The sequence below is a fragment of the Taudactylus pleione genome, unplaced genomic scaffold (genome assembly GCF_031769625.1).
Source record: "Taudactylus pleione unplaced genomic scaffold, aTauple2 ptg000550l, whole genome shotgun sequence".
Classification (NCBI taxonomy): Eukaryota; Metazoa; Chordata; class Amphibia; order Anura; family Myobatrachidae; genus Taudactylus; species Taudactylus pleione.
Window position 1 is genome coordinate 4,337,501 of NW_028284952.1, and position 12,500 is coordinate 4,350,000.

At 37.5% G+C, this 12,500-nt stretch overlaps 4 non-coding genes and 44 pseudogenes across 4 annotated transcripts; all 48 read left to right on the forward strand.

Annotated features, from left to right (window-relative positions):
• Window positions 1–86, forward strand: part of LOC148500037 (5S ribosomal RNA) — a 119-nt pseudogene extending 33 nt beyond the window's left edge.
• A 115-nt stretch (window positions 87–201) lies between these two features.
• On the forward strand, window positions 202–320 carry LOC148500038 (5S ribosomal RNA; annotated as a pseudogene).
• A 116-nt stretch (window positions 321–436) lies between these two features.
• Window positions 437–555, forward strand: LOC148500039 (5S ribosomal RNA; annotated as a pseudogene).
• A 116-nt stretch (window positions 556–671) lies between these two features.
• LOC148500040 (5S ribosomal RNA) lies at window positions 672–790 on the forward strand (annotated as a pseudogene).
• A 116-nt stretch (window positions 791–906) lies between these two features.
• On the forward strand, window positions 907–1,025 carry LOC148500041 (5S ribosomal RNA; annotated as a pseudogene).
• A 116-nt stretch (window positions 1,026–1,141) lies between these two features.
• LOC148500042 (5S ribosomal RNA) lies at window positions 1,142–1,260 on the forward strand (annotated as a pseudogene).
• A 115-nt stretch (window positions 1,261–1,375) lies between these two features.
• LOC148500043 (5S ribosomal RNA) lies at window positions 1,376–1,494 on the forward strand (annotated as a pseudogene).
• A 116-nt stretch (window positions 1,495–1,610) lies between these two features.
• LOC148500044 (5S ribosomal RNA) lies at window positions 1,611–1,729 on the forward strand (annotated as a pseudogene).
• Window positions 1,730–1,845: 116 nt separating this feature from the next.
• On the forward strand, window positions 1,846–1,964 carry LOC148500045 (5S ribosomal RNA; annotated as a pseudogene).
• A 351-nt stretch (window positions 1,965–2,315) lies between these two features.
• LOC148500046 (5S ribosomal RNA) lies at window positions 2,316–2,434 on the forward strand (annotated as a pseudogene).
• Window positions 2,435–2,550: 116 nt separating this feature from the next.
• Window positions 2,551–2,669, forward strand: LOC148500047 (5S ribosomal RNA; annotated as a pseudogene).
• A 350-nt stretch (window positions 2,670–3,019) lies between these two features.
• On the forward strand, window positions 3,020–3,138 carry LOC148500048 (5S ribosomal RNA). Its single transcript, XR_015870504.1, has one exon. It is a non-coding gene; the product is annotated as a 5S ribosomal RNA (ribosomal RNA).
• Window positions 3,139–3,254: 116 nt separating this feature from the next.
• On the forward strand, window positions 3,255–3,373 carry LOC148500049 (5S ribosomal RNA; annotated as a pseudogene).
• A 116-nt stretch (window positions 3,374–3,489) lies between these two features.
• Window positions 3,490–3,608, forward strand: LOC148500050 (5S ribosomal RNA). The gene has a single exon (XR_015870495.1). It is a non-coding gene; the product is annotated as a 5S ribosomal RNA (ribosomal RNA).
• Window positions 3,609–3,724: 116 nt separating this feature from the next.
• Window positions 3,725–3,843, forward strand: LOC148500051 (5S ribosomal RNA; annotated as a pseudogene).
• Window positions 3,844–3,958: 115 nt separating this feature from the next.
• LOC148500052 (5S ribosomal RNA) lies at window positions 3,959–4,077 on the forward strand (annotated as a pseudogene).
• Window positions 4,078–4,193: 116 nt separating this feature from the next.
• LOC148500053 (5S ribosomal RNA) lies at window positions 4,194–4,312 on the forward strand (annotated as a pseudogene).
• Window positions 4,313–4,428: 116 nt separating this feature from the next.
• On the forward strand, window positions 4,429–4,547 carry LOC148500054 (5S ribosomal RNA; annotated as a pseudogene).
• Window positions 4,548–4,663: 116 nt separating this feature from the next.
• LOC148500055 (5S ribosomal RNA) lies at window positions 4,664–4,782 on the forward strand (annotated as a pseudogene).
• A 115-nt stretch (window positions 4,783–4,897) lies between these two features.
• Window positions 4,898–5,016, forward strand: LOC148500056 (5S ribosomal RNA; annotated as a pseudogene).
• A 116-nt stretch (window positions 5,017–5,132) lies between these two features.
• Window positions 5,133–5,251, forward strand: LOC148500057 (5S ribosomal RNA; annotated as a pseudogene).
• Window positions 5,252–5,367: 116 nt separating this feature from the next.
• On the forward strand, window positions 5,368–5,486 carry LOC148500058 (5S ribosomal RNA; annotated as a pseudogene).
• Window positions 5,487–5,602: 116 nt separating this feature from the next.
• LOC148500059 (5S ribosomal RNA) lies at window positions 5,603–5,721 on the forward strand (annotated as a pseudogene).
• Window positions 5,722–5,837: 116 nt separating this feature from the next.
• On the forward strand, window positions 5,838–5,956 carry LOC148500060 (5S ribosomal RNA; annotated as a pseudogene).
• A 115-nt stretch (window positions 5,957–6,071) lies between these two features.
• On the forward strand, window positions 6,072–6,190 carry LOC148500061 (5S ribosomal RNA; annotated as a pseudogene).
• Window positions 6,191–6,306: 116 nt separating this feature from the next.
• LOC148500062 (5S ribosomal RNA) lies at window positions 6,307–6,425 on the forward strand (annotated as a pseudogene).
• Window positions 6,426–6,541: 116 nt separating this feature from the next.
• Window positions 6,542–6,660, forward strand: LOC148500063 (5S ribosomal RNA; annotated as a pseudogene).
• Window positions 6,661–7,011: 351 nt separating this feature from the next.
• Window positions 7,012–7,130, forward strand: LOC148500064 (5S ribosomal RNA; annotated as a pseudogene).
• A 116-nt stretch (window positions 7,131–7,246) lies between these two features.
• On the forward strand, window positions 7,247–7,365 carry LOC148500065 (5S ribosomal RNA; annotated as a pseudogene).
• Window positions 7,366–7,715: 350 nt separating this feature from the next.
• On the forward strand, window positions 7,716–7,834 carry LOC148500066 (5S ribosomal RNA). Its single transcript, XR_015870505.1, has one exon. It is a non-coding gene; the product is annotated as a 5S ribosomal RNA (ribosomal RNA).
• A 116-nt stretch (window positions 7,835–7,950) lies between these two features.
• LOC148500067 (5S ribosomal RNA) lies at window positions 7,951–8,069 on the forward strand (annotated as a pseudogene).
• Window positions 8,070–8,185: 116 nt separating this feature from the next.
• On the forward strand, window positions 8,186–8,304 carry LOC148500068 (5S ribosomal RNA). Its single transcript, XR_015870496.1, has one exon. It is a non-coding gene; the product is annotated as a 5S ribosomal RNA (ribosomal RNA).
• Window positions 8,305–8,420: 116 nt separating this feature from the next.
• On the forward strand, window positions 8,421–8,539 carry LOC148500069 (5S ribosomal RNA; annotated as a pseudogene).
• A 115-nt stretch (window positions 8,540–8,654) lies between these two features.
• On the forward strand, window positions 8,655–8,773 carry LOC148500070 (5S ribosomal RNA; annotated as a pseudogene).
• A 350-nt stretch (window positions 8,774–9,123) lies between these two features.
• LOC148500071 (5S ribosomal RNA) lies at window positions 9,124–9,242 on the forward strand (annotated as a pseudogene).
• Window positions 9,243–9,593: 351 nt separating this feature from the next.
• On the forward strand, window positions 9,594–9,712 carry LOC148500072 (5S ribosomal RNA; annotated as a pseudogene).
• Window positions 9,713–9,828: 116 nt separating this feature from the next.
• LOC148500073 (5S ribosomal RNA) lies at window positions 9,829–9,947 on the forward strand (annotated as a pseudogene).
• A 116-nt stretch (window positions 9,948–10,063) lies between these two features.
• LOC148500074 (5S ribosomal RNA) lies at window positions 10,064–10,182 on the forward strand (annotated as a pseudogene).
• Window positions 10,183–10,298: 116 nt separating this feature from the next.
• On the forward strand, window positions 10,299–10,417 carry LOC148500075 (5S ribosomal RNA; annotated as a pseudogene).
• A 115-nt stretch (window positions 10,418–10,532) lies between these two features.
• On the forward strand, window positions 10,533–10,651 carry LOC148500076 (5S ribosomal RNA; annotated as a pseudogene).
• A 117-nt stretch (window positions 10,652–10,768) lies between these two features.
• LOC148500077 (5S ribosomal RNA) lies at window positions 10,769–10,887 on the forward strand (annotated as a pseudogene).
• A 116-nt stretch (window positions 10,888–11,003) lies between these two features.
• LOC148500078 (5S ribosomal RNA) lies at window positions 11,004–11,122 on the forward strand (annotated as a pseudogene).
• Window positions 11,123–11,238: 116 nt separating this feature from the next.
• LOC148500079 (5S ribosomal RNA) lies at window positions 11,239–11,357 on the forward strand (annotated as a pseudogene).
• Window positions 11,358–11,472: 115 nt separating this feature from the next.
• Window positions 11,473–11,591, forward strand: LOC148500080 (5S ribosomal RNA; annotated as a pseudogene).
• A 116-nt stretch (window positions 11,592–11,707) lies between these two features.
• Window positions 11,708–11,826, forward strand: LOC148500081 (5S ribosomal RNA; annotated as a pseudogene).
• A 103-nt stretch (window positions 11,827–11,929) lies between these two features.
• On the forward strand, window positions 11,930–12,048 carry LOC148500082 (5S ribosomal RNA; annotated as a pseudogene).
• A 115-nt stretch (window positions 12,049–12,163) lies between these two features.
• Window positions 12,164–12,282, forward strand: LOC148500083 (5S ribosomal RNA; annotated as a pseudogene).
• Window positions 12,283–12,398: 116 nt separating this feature from the next.
• LOC148500084 (5S ribosomal RNA) overlaps window positions 12,399–12,500 on the forward strand; it is a 119-nt pseudogene continuing 17 nt past the window's right edge.

Genomic DNA, 12,500 nt, shown 5'->3' on the forward strand with positions numbered 1-12,500 from the left:
CTCGTCTGATCTTGGAAGCTATGCAGTTTTGGGCCTGGTTATTACTTGAATGGGAGACCACCTGGGAATACCAGGTGCTGTAGGTCATTTTATACTGCCATAACATTCTTTTCTATTAAATTTTAATTTAATTTTTTCAACTTATCAATAAATGTACTTGAGTTAAGAAGTAAAAGATGTCTAAAGTTAATGTTTTTGAGCACCTACAGTCAAACCACACTGGACATGCCCAATCTCGTCTGATCTTGGAAGCTATGCAGTGTTGGGCCCGGTTAGTACTTGGATGGGAGACCACCTGGGAATACCATATGCTGTAGGTAATTTTATACTGCCATAACATTCTTTTCTATTACATTTTACATTTAATTTTTTCAACTTATCAATGAATTTCCTTGAGTTAAGAAGTAATAGAGGTCTAAAGTTAATACTTTTGAGCACCTACAGCCAATCCACACTGGACATGCCCAATCTTGTCTTATCTTGGTAGCTATGCAGTGTTGGGCCTGGTCAATACTTGGATGGGAGACCACCTGGGAAAACCAGGTGCAGTAGGTAAATTTTTACTGCCATAACATTCTTTTCTATTACATTTTACATTTAATTTTCTCAACTTATCAATGAATTTACTTGAGTTAAGAAGTAATAGAGGTCTAAAGTTAATGTTTTTGAGCACATACAGCCAAACCACACTGGACAGGCCCAATCTCGTGTGATCTTGGAAGCTATGCAGTGTTGGGACTGGTTAGTACTTGGATGGGGGACTACCTAGGAATCCCAGGTGCTGTAGGTAATTTTATACTGCCATAACATTCTTTTCTACTACATTTTACATTTAATTTTTTCAACTTATCAATGAATTTACTTGTGTTAAGAAGTAATAGCGGTCTAAATTTAATGCTTTTGAGCACCTACAACCAAACCACAGTGGACATGCCCAATCTCATCTGATCTTGGAAGCTATGCAGTGTTGGGCCTGGTTAGTACTTGGATGGGAGATCACCTGGGAATACCAGGAGCTGTAGGTAATTTTATACTGCCATAACATTCTTTTCTATTACATTTTACATTACATTTTTTCAACTTATCAATGAATTTACTTGAGTTAAGAAGTAAAAGAGGTCTAAAGTTAAAGTTTTTGAGCGCCTACAGCCAAACCACACTGGACATGCCCAATCTCGTCTGATCTTGGAAGCTATGCAGTGTTGGGCCTGGTTAGTACTTGAATGGGAGACCACCTGGGAATACCAGGTGCTGTAGGTAATTTTATACTGCCATAACATTCTTTTCTATTAAATTTTAATTTAATTTTTTCAACTTATCAATAAATTTACTTGAGTTAAGAAGTAAAAGATGTCTAAAGTTAATGTTTTTGAGCACCTACAGTCAAACCACACTGGACATGCCCAATCTCGTCTGATCTTGGAAGCTATGCAGTGTTGGGCCTTGTTAGTACTTGGATGGGAGACCACCTGGGAATACCATGTGCTGTAGGTAATTTTATACTGCCATAACATTCTTTTCTATTACATTTTACATTTAATTTTTTCAACTTATCAATGAATTTACTTGAGTTAAGAAGTAATAGAGGTCTAAAGTTAAAACTTTTGAGCACCTACAGCCAATCCACACTGGAAATGCCCAATCTCGTCTTATCTTGGTAGCTATGCAGTGTTGGGCCTGGTCAGTACTTGGATGGGAGACCACCTGGGAAAACCAGGTGCAGTAGGTAATTTTATACTGCCATAACATTCTTTTCTATTACATTTTACATTTAATTTTTTCAACTTATCAATGAATTTACTTGAGTTAAGAAGTAATAGAGGTCTAAAGTTAATCTTTTTGAGCACCTACAGCCAAATCACACTGGACATGTCCAATCTCGTCTGATCTTGGAAGCTATGCAGTGTTGGGTCTGGTTAGTACTTGGATGGGAGACCAACTTGGAATACCAGGTGCTGTAGGTAATATTATACTGCCATAACAGTCTTATCTATTACATTTTACATTTAATTTTTTCAAATTATCAATGAATTTACTTGAGTAAAGAAGTAAAAGAGGTCTAAAGTTAATGTTATTGAGGGCCTACAGCCAAACCACACAGGACATGCCCAATCTCGTCTGATCTTGGATGCTATGCCGTGTTGGGCCTGGTAAGTACTTGGATGGGAGAACACCTTTGAATACCAGGTGCTGTACATCATTTTATACTGCCATAACATTCTTTTCTATTACATTTTACATTTAATTTTTTCAACTTATCAATGAATTTACTTGAGTTAAGAAGTAATAGAGGTCTAAAGTTAATGTTTTTGAGCACATACAGACAAACCACACTGCACATGCCCAATCTCATCTGATCTTGGAAGCTATGCAGTGTTGGGCCTGGTTAGTACTTGGATTGGAGACCACCTGAGAATACCAGGTGCAATAGGTAATTTTATACTGCCATAACAGTCTTTTCTATTCCATTTTACATTTAATTTTTTCAACTTATCAATGAATTTACTTGAGTTAAGAAGTAATAGAGGTCTAAAGTTAAGGTTTTTGAGCACCAACAGCCAAACCACACTGGACATGCCCATTCTCATCTGATCTTGGAAGCTATGCAGTGTTGGGCCTGGTTAGTATTTAGGTGGGAGACCACCTGGGAATACAAGGTGCTGTAGGTAATTTTATGCAGCCAAAACATTCTTTTCTATTACATTTTACATTTAATTTTTTCAACTTATCAATGAATTTACTTGAGTTAAGAAGTAAAAGAGGTATAAAGTTAATGTTTTGAGCACCTACATCCAAGCCACACTGGATATTCCCAATCTCGTCTGATTGTGGAAGCTATGCAGTGTTGGTCCTGGTTAGTTCTTGGATGGGAGCCCACCTGGGAATACCAGGTGCTGTAGGTAATTGAATGCAGCCATAACGTTCTTTTCTATTACATTTTACATTTAATTTTTTCAACTTATCAATGAATTTACTTGAGTTAAGAAGTAAAAGAGGTATAAAGTTAATGTTTGTGAGCACCTACAGCCAAACCACGCTGGACATGCCCAATCTCGTCTGAACTTGGAAGCTATGCAGTGTTGGGCCTGGTTAGTACTTGGATGGGAGACCACCTGGGAATACCAGGTGCTGTAGGTAAGTTTAAGCAGCCATAACATTCTTTTCTATTACATTTTACATTTAATTTTTTCAACTTATCAATGAATTTACTTGAGTTAAGAAGCAATAGAGGTCTAAAGTTAATGCTTTTGAGCACCTACAGCCAAACCACACTGGGAATGCCCAATCTCGTCTGATCTCGGAAGCTATGCAGTGTTGGGCCTGGTTAGTACTTGGATGGGAGACCACCTGGGAATACCACGTGCTGTAGGTAAATATTTATAGCCATAACATTCTTTTCTATTACATTTTAAATTTAATTTTTTCAACTTATCATTGAATTTACTTGAGTTTAGAAGTAATAGAGGTCTAAAGTTAATGTTTTTGAGCACCTACAGCCAAACCACACTGGACATGCCCAATCTCGTCTGATCTTGGAAGCTATGCAGTGTTGGGCCTGGTTAGTACTTGGATGGGAGACCACCTGAGAATACCAGGTGCTGTAGGTAATTTTATGCAGCCATAACATTCTTTTCTATTACATTTTACATTTAATTTATTCAACTTATCAATGAATTTACTTGAGTTAAGAAGTAATAGAGGTCTAAAGTTAATGGTTTTGAGCACCTACAGCCAAGCCACACTGGACATGCCCAATCTCGTCTGATCTTGGAAGCTATGCAGTGTTGGGCCTGGTTAGTACTTGGATGGAAGACCACCTGGGAATACCAGGTGCTGTAGGTAATTTTAAGCAGCCATAACATTCTTTTCTATTACATTTTAAATTTAATTTTTTCAACTTCTCAATGAATTTACTTGAGTTAAGAAGTAATAGAGGTCTAAAGTTAATGTTTTGAGCACCTACAGCCAAGCCACACTGGATATGCCCAATCTCGTCTGATTGTGGAAGCTATGAAGTGTTGGTCCTGGTTAGTTCTTGGATGGGAGACCACCTGGGAATACCAGGTGCTGTAGGTAATTTAATGCAGCCATAACATTCTTTTCTATTACATTTTACATTTAATTTTTTCAACTTATCAATGAATTTACTTGAGTTAAGAAGTAAAAGAGGTATAAAGTTAATGTTTGTGAGCACCTACAGCCAAACCACACTGGACATGCCCAATCTCGTCTGAACTTGGAAGCTATGCAGTGTTGGGAATGGTTAGTACTTCGATGGGAGACCACCTGGGAATCCCAGGTGCTGTAGGTAATTTTATACTGCCATAACATTCTTTTCTATTACATTTTACATTTAATTTTTTCAAATTATCAATGAATTTACTTGTGTTAAGAAGTAATAGCAGTCTAAATTTAATGCTTTTGAGCACCTACAACCAAACCACAGTGGGCATGCCCAATCTCGTCTGATCTTGGAAGCTATGCAGTGTTGGGCCTGGTTAGTACTTGGATGGGAGACCACCTGGGAATACCAGGAGCTGTAGGTAATTTTATACTGCCATAACATTCTTTTCTATTACATTTTACATTACATTTTTTCAACTTATCAATGAATTTACTTGAGTTAAGAAGTAAAAGAGGTCTAAAGTTAATGTTTTTGAGTGCCTACAGCCAAACCACACTGGACATGCCCAATCTCGTCTGATCTTGGAAGCTATGCAGTTTTGGGCCTGGTTATTACTTGAATGGGAGACCACCTGGGAATACCAGGTGCTGTAGGTCATTTTATACTGCCATAACATTCTTTTCTATTAAATTTTAATTTAATTTTTTCAACTTATCAATAAATGTACTTGAGTTAAGAAGTAAAAGATGTCTAAAGTTAATGTTTTTGAGCACCTACAGTCAAACCACACTGGACATGCCCAATCTCGTCTGATCTTGGAAGCTATGCAGTGTTGGGCCCGGTTAGTACTTGGATGGGAGACCACCTGGGAATACCATATGCTGTAGGTAATTTTATACTGCCATAACATTCTTTTCTATTACATTTTACATTTAATTTTTTCAACTTATCAATGAATTTCCTTGAGTTAAGAAGTAATAGAGGTCTAAAGTTAATACTTTTGAGAACCTACAGCCAATCCACACTGGACATGCCCAATCTTGTCTTATCTTGGTAGCTATGCAGTGTTGGGCCTGGTCAATACTTGGATGGGAGACCACCTGGGAAAACCAGGTGCAGTAGGTAAATTTATACTGCCATAACATTCTTTTCTATTACATTTTACATTTAATTTTCTCAACTTATCAATGAATTTACTTGAGTTAAGAAGTAATAGAGGTCTAAAGTTAATGTTTTTGAGCACATACAGCCAAACCACACTGGACAGGCCCAATCTCGTGTGATCTTGGAAGCTATGCAGTGTTGGGACTGGTTAGTACTTGGATGGGGGACTACCTAGGAATCCCAGGTGCTGTAGGTAATTTTATACTGCCATAACATTCTTTTCTACTACATTTTACATTTAATTTTTTCAACTTATCAATGAATTTACTTGTGTTAAGAAGTAATAGCGGTCTAAATTTAATGCTTTTGAGCACCTACAACCAAACCACAGTGGACATGCCCAATCTCATCTGATCTTGGAAGCTATGCAGTGTTGGGCCTGGTTAGTACTTGGATGGGAGATCACCTGGGAATACCAGGAGCTGTAGGTAATTTTATACTGCCATAACATTCTTTTCTATTACATTTTACATTACATTTTTTCAACTTATCAATGAATTTACTTGAGTTAAGAAGTAAAAGAGGTCTAAAGTTAAAGTTTTTGAGCGCCTACAGCCAAACCACACTGGACATGCCCAATCTCGTCTGATCTTGGAAGCTATGCAGTGTTGGGCCTGGTTAGTACTTGAATGGGAGACCACCTGGGAATACCAGGTGCTGTAGGTAATTTTATACTGCCATAACATTCTTTTCTATTAAATTTTAATTTAATTTTTTCAACTTATCAATAAATTTACTTGAGTTAAGAAGTAAAAGATGTCTAAAGTTAATGTTTTTGAGCACCTACAGTCAAACCACACTGGACATGCCCAATCTCGTCTGATCTTGGAAGCTATGCAGTGTTGGGCCTTGTTAGTACTTGGATGGGAGACCACCTGGGAATACCATGTGCTGTAGGTAATTTTATACTGCCATAACATTCTTTTCTATTACATTTTACATTTAATTTTTTCAACTTATCAATGAATTTACTTGAGTTAAGAAGTAATAGAGGTCTAAAGTTAAAACTTTTGAGCACCTACAGCCAATCCACACTGGAAATGCCCAATCTCGTCTTATCTTGGTAGCTATGCAGTGTTGGGCCTGGTCAGTACTTGGATGGGAGACCACCTGGGAAAACCAGGTGCAGTAGGTAATTTTATACTGCCATAACATTCTTTTCTATTACATTTTACATTTAATTTTTTCAACTTATCAATGAATTTACTTGAGTTAAGAAGTAATAGAGGTCTAAAGTTAATCTTTTTGAGCACCTACAGCCAAATCACACTGGACATGTCCAATCTCGTCTGATCTTGGAAGCTATGCAGTGTTGGGTCTGGTTAGTACTTGGATGGGAGACCAACTTGGAATACCAGGTGCTGTAGGTAATATTATACTGCCATAACAGTCTTATCTATTACATTTTACATTTAATTTTTTCAAATTATCAATGAATTTACTTGAGTAAAGAAGTAAAAGAGGTCTAAAGTTAATGTTATTGAGGGCCTACAGCCAAACCACACAGGACATGCCCAATCTCGTCTGATCTTGGATGCTATGCCGTGTTGGGCCTGGTAAGTACTTGGATGGGAGAACACCTTTGAATACCAGGTGCTGTACATCATTTTATACTGCCATAACATTCTTTTCTATTACATTTTACATTTAATTTTTTCAACTTATCAATGAATTTACTTGAGTTAAGAAGTAATAGAGGTCTAAAGTTAATGTTTTTGAGCACATACAGACAAACCACACTGCACATGCCCAATCTCATCTGATCTTGGAAGCTATGCAGTGTTGGGCCTGGTTAGTACTTGGATTGGAGACCACCTGAGAATACCAGGTGCAATAGGTAATTTTATACTGCCATAACAGTCTTTTCTATTCCATTTTACATTTAATTTTTTCAACTTATCAATGAATTTACTTGAGTTAAGAAGTAATAGAGGTCTAAAGTTAATGTTTTTGAGCACCAACAGCCAAACCACACTGGACATGCCCATTCTCATCTGATCTTGGAAGCTATGCAGTGTTGGGCCTGGTTAGTATTTAGGTGGGAGACCACCTGGGAATACCAGGTGCTGTAGGTAATTTTATACAGCCAAAACATTCTTTTCTATTACATTTTACATTTAATTTTTTCAACTTATCAATGAATTTACTTGAGTTAAGAAGTAAAAGAGGTATAAAGTTAATGTTTTGAGCACCTACATCCAAGCCACACTGGATATTCCCAATCTCGTCTGATTGTGGAAGCTATGCAGTGTTGGTCCTGGTTAGTTCTTGGATGGGAGCCCACCTGGGAATACCAGGTGCTGTAGGTAATTGAATGCAGCCATAACGTTCTTTTCTATTACATTTTACATTTAATTTTTTCAACTTATCAATGAATTTACTTGAGTTAAGAAGTAAAAGAGGTATAAAGTTAATGTTTGTGAGCACCTACAGCCAAACCACGCTGGACATGCCCAATCTCGTCTGAACTTGGAAGCTATGCAGTGTTGGGCCTGGTTAGTACTTGGATGGGAGACCACCTGGGAATACCAGGTGCTGTAGGTAAGTTTAAGCAGCCATAACATTCTTTTCTATTACATTTTACATTTAATTTTTTCAACTTATCAATGAATTTACTTGAGTTAAGAAGCAATAGAGGTCTAAAGTTAATGCTTTTGAGCACCTACAGCCAAACCACACTGGGAATGCCCAATCTCGTCTGATCTCGGAAGCTATGCAGTGTTGGGCCTGGTTAGTACTTGGATGGGAGACCACCTGGGAATACCACGTGCTGTAGGTAAATATTTATAGCCATAACATTCTTTTCTATTACATTTTAAATTTAATTTTTTCAACTTATCATTGAATTTACTTGAGTTTAGAAGTAATAGAGGTCTAAAGTTAATGTTTTTGAGCACCTACAGCCAAACCACACTGGACATGCCCAATCTCGTCTGATCTTGGAAGCTATGCAGTGTTGGGCCTGGTTAGTACTTGGATGGGAGACCACCTGAGAATACCAGGTGCTGTAGGTAATTTTATGCAGCCATAACATTCTTTTCTATTACATTTTACATTTAATTTATTCAACTTATCAAAGAATTTACTTGAGTTAAGAAGTAAAAGAGGTCTAAAGTTAATGTTTTTGAGCACCTACAGCCATACCACATTGGACATGCCCAATCTCGTCTGATCTTGGAAGCTATGCAGTGTTGGACCTGGTTAGTATTTGGACAGGAGACCACCTAGGAATCCCAGGTGCTGTAGGTAATTTTATACTGCCATAACAATCTTTTCTATTACATTTTACATTTAATTTTTTCAACTTATCAATGAATTTATTTGAGTTAAGAAGTAATAGAGGTCCAAAGTTAAGGCTTTTAGCACCTACAGCCAAACCACACTGTACATGCCCAATCTCGTCTGATCTTGGAAGCTATGCAGTGTTGGGCCTGGTTAGTACTTGGCTGGGAAACCACCTAGGAATACCAGGTGCTGTTGGTAATATTATACTGCCATAACAGTCTTATCTATTACATTTTACATTTAATTTTTTCAAATTATCAATGAATTTACTTGAGTAAAGAAGTAAAAGAGGTCTAAAGTTAATGTTTTTGAGGGCCTACAGCGAAACCACACTGGACATGCCCAATCTCGTCTGATCTTGGATGCTATGCCGTGTTGGGCATGGGAAGTACTTGGATGGGAGAACACCTGGGAATACCAGGTGCTGTACATCATTATATACTGCCATAACATTCTTTTCTATTACATTTTACATTTAATTTTTTCAACTTATCAATGAATTTACTTGAGTTAAGAAGTAATAGAGGTCTAAAGTTAAGGCTTTTAGCACCTACAGCCAAACCACACTGTACATGCCCAATCTCGTCTGATCTTGGAAGATATGCAGTGTTGGGCCTGGTTAGTACTTGGTTGGGAAACCACCTAGGAATACCAGGTGCTGTTGGTAATATTATACTGCCATAACAGTCTTATCTATTACATTTTACATTTAATTTTTTCAAATTATCAATGAATTTACTTGAGTAAAGAAGTAAAAGAGGTCTAAAGTTAATGTTTTTGAGGGCCTACAGCTAAACCACACTGGACATGCCCAATCTCGTCTGATCTTGGATGCTATGCCGTGTTGGGCATGGGAAGTACTTGGATGCGAGAACACCTGGGAATACCAGGTGCTGTACATCATTTTATACTGCCATAACATTCTTTTCTATTACATTTTACATTTAATTTTTTCAACTTATCAATTAATTTACTTGAGTTAAGAAGTAATAGAGGTCTAAAGTTAATGTTTTTGAGCACCAACAGCCAAACCACACTGGACATGCCCAATCTCGTCTGATCTTGGAAGCTATGCAGTGTTGGGCTTGGTTAGTATTTGGATGGGAGACCACCTAGGAATCCCAGGTGCTGTAGGTAATTTTATACTGCCATAACAGTATTTTCTATTACATTTTACATTTAATTTTTTCAAATTATCAATGAATTTACTTGAGTTAAGAAATAAAAGAGGTCTAAAGTTAACGCTTTTGAGCACCTACCGCCAAACCACACTGGACATGCCCAATCTCGTCAGATCTTGGAAGCTATGCAGTGTTGGGCCTTGTTAGTATTTTAACGGGAGACCACCTGGGAATACCAGGTGCTGTAGGTAATTTTATATAGCCATAACATTCTTTTCTATTACATTTTACATTACATTTTTTCAACTTATCAATGAACTTACTTGAGTTAAGAAGTAAAAGAGGTCTAAAGTTAATGTTTTTGAGCACCTACAATCAAACCACAGAGGACATGCCCAATCTCGTCTGATCTTGGAAGCTATGCTGTGTTGGGCCTGGTTAGTACTTGGATGGGAGACCACCTGGGAATACCAGGTGCTGTAGGTAATTTTATACAGCCAAAACATTCTTTTCTATTACATTTTACATTTAATTTTTTCAACTTATCAATGAATTTACTTGAGTTAAGAAGTAATAGAGGTCTAAAGTTAATGTTTTTGAGCACCAACAGCCAAACCACACTGGACATGCCCAATCCCGTCTGATCTTGGAAGCTATGCAGTGTTGGGCCTGGTTAGTACTTGGATGGAAGACCACCTGGGAATACCAGGTGCTGTAGGTAATTTTAAGCAGCCATAACATTCTTTTCTATTACATTTTAAATTTAATTTTTTCAACTTCTCAATGAATTTACTTGGGTTAAGAAGTAATAGAGGTCTAAAGTTAAGGTTTTGAGCACCTACAGCTAAGCCACACTGGATATGCCCAATCTCATCTGATCGTGAAAGTTATGCAGTGTTGGGCCTGGTTAGTTCTTGGATGGGAGACCACCTGGGAATACCAGGTGCTGTAGGTAATTTTAAGGCAGCCATAACGTTCTTTTCTATTACATTTTACATTTAATTTTTTCAACTTATCAATGAATTTACTTGAGTTAAGAAGTAAAAGAGGTATAAAGTTAATGTTTGTGAGCACCTACAGACAAAACACACTGGACATGCCCAATCTCGTCTGATCTTGGAAGCTATGCAGTGTTGGGCCAGGTTAGTACTTGGATGGGAGACCACCTGGGAATACCAGGTGCTGTAGGTAATTTTAAGCAGCCATAACATTCTTTTCTATTACATTTTACATTTAATTTTTTCAACTTATCAATGAATTTACTTGAGTTAAGAAGTAATAGAGGTCTAAAGTTAATGTTTTTGAGCACCTACAGCCAAACCACACTGGATATGCCCAATCTCGTCTGATCGTAGAAGCTATGCAGTGTTGTGCCTGGTTAGTACTTGGATGGGAGACCACCTGGGAATACCAGGTGCAGTAGGTAATTTAATGCAGCCATAACATTCTTTTCTATTACATTTTACATTTAATTTTTTCAACTTATCAATGAATTTACTTGAGTTAAGAAGTAAAAGAGGTATAAAGTTAATGTTTTTGAGCACCTACAGCCAAACCACACTGGACATGCCCAATCTCGTCTGATCTTGGATGCTATGCAGTGTTGGACCTGGTTAATACTTGGATTGGAGACCACCTAGGAATCCCAGGTGCTGTAGGTAATTTTATACTGCCATAACAGTCTTTTCTAATACATTTTACATGTAATTTTTTCAACTTATCAATGAATTTACTTGAGTTAAGAAGTAATAGAGGTCTAAAGTTAAGGCTTTTAGCACCTACAGCCAAACCACACTGGACATGCCCAATCTCGTCTGATCTTGGAAGCTATGCAGTGTTGGCCCTGGTTAGTACTTGGATGGGAGACCACCTGGGAATACCAGGTGCTGTAGGTAATTTTATATAGCCATAACATTCTTTTCTATTACATTTTACATTACATTTTTTCAACTTAGCAATGAATTTACTTGAGTTAAGAAGTAAAAGAGGTCTAAAGTTAATATTTTTCAGCACCTATAGCCAAACCACACTGGACATGGCCAATGTCGTCGGATCTTGGAAGCTATGCTGTGTTGGGCCTGGTTAGTACTTGGATGGGAGACCACCTGGGAATACCAGGTGCTGTAGGTAATTTTATATAGCCATAACATTCTTTTCTATTACATTTTTTTAACTTAGCAATGAATTTACTTGGGTTAAGAAGTAATAGAGGTCTAAAGTTAATGTTTTGAGCACCAACAGCCAAGCCACACTGGATATGCCCAATCTCGTCTGATCGTGGAAGCTATGCAGTGTTGGGCCTGGTTAGTTCTTGGATGGGAGACCACCTAGGAATCCCAGGTGCTGTAGGTAATTTTATACTGCCATAACAGTATTTTCTATAACATTTTACATTTAATTTTTTCAACTTATCAATTAATTTACTTGAGTTAAGAAGTAATAGAGGTCTAAAGTTAATGTTTTGAGCACCAACAGCCAAGCCACACTGGATATGCCCAATCTCGTCTGATCTTGGAAGCTATGCAGTGTTGGGCCTGGTTAGTATTTGGATGGGATACCACCTAGGAATCCCAGGTGCTGTAGGTAATTTTATACTGCCATAACAGTATTTTCTATAACATTTTACATTTAATTTTTTCAACTTATCAATTAATTTACTTGAGTTAAGAAGTAATAGAGGTCTAAAGTTAATGTTTTTGAGCACCAACAGCCAAACCACACTGGACATGCCCAATCTCGTCTGATCTTGGAAGCTATGCAGTGTTGGGCTTGGTTAGTATTTGGATGGGAGACCACCTAGGAAT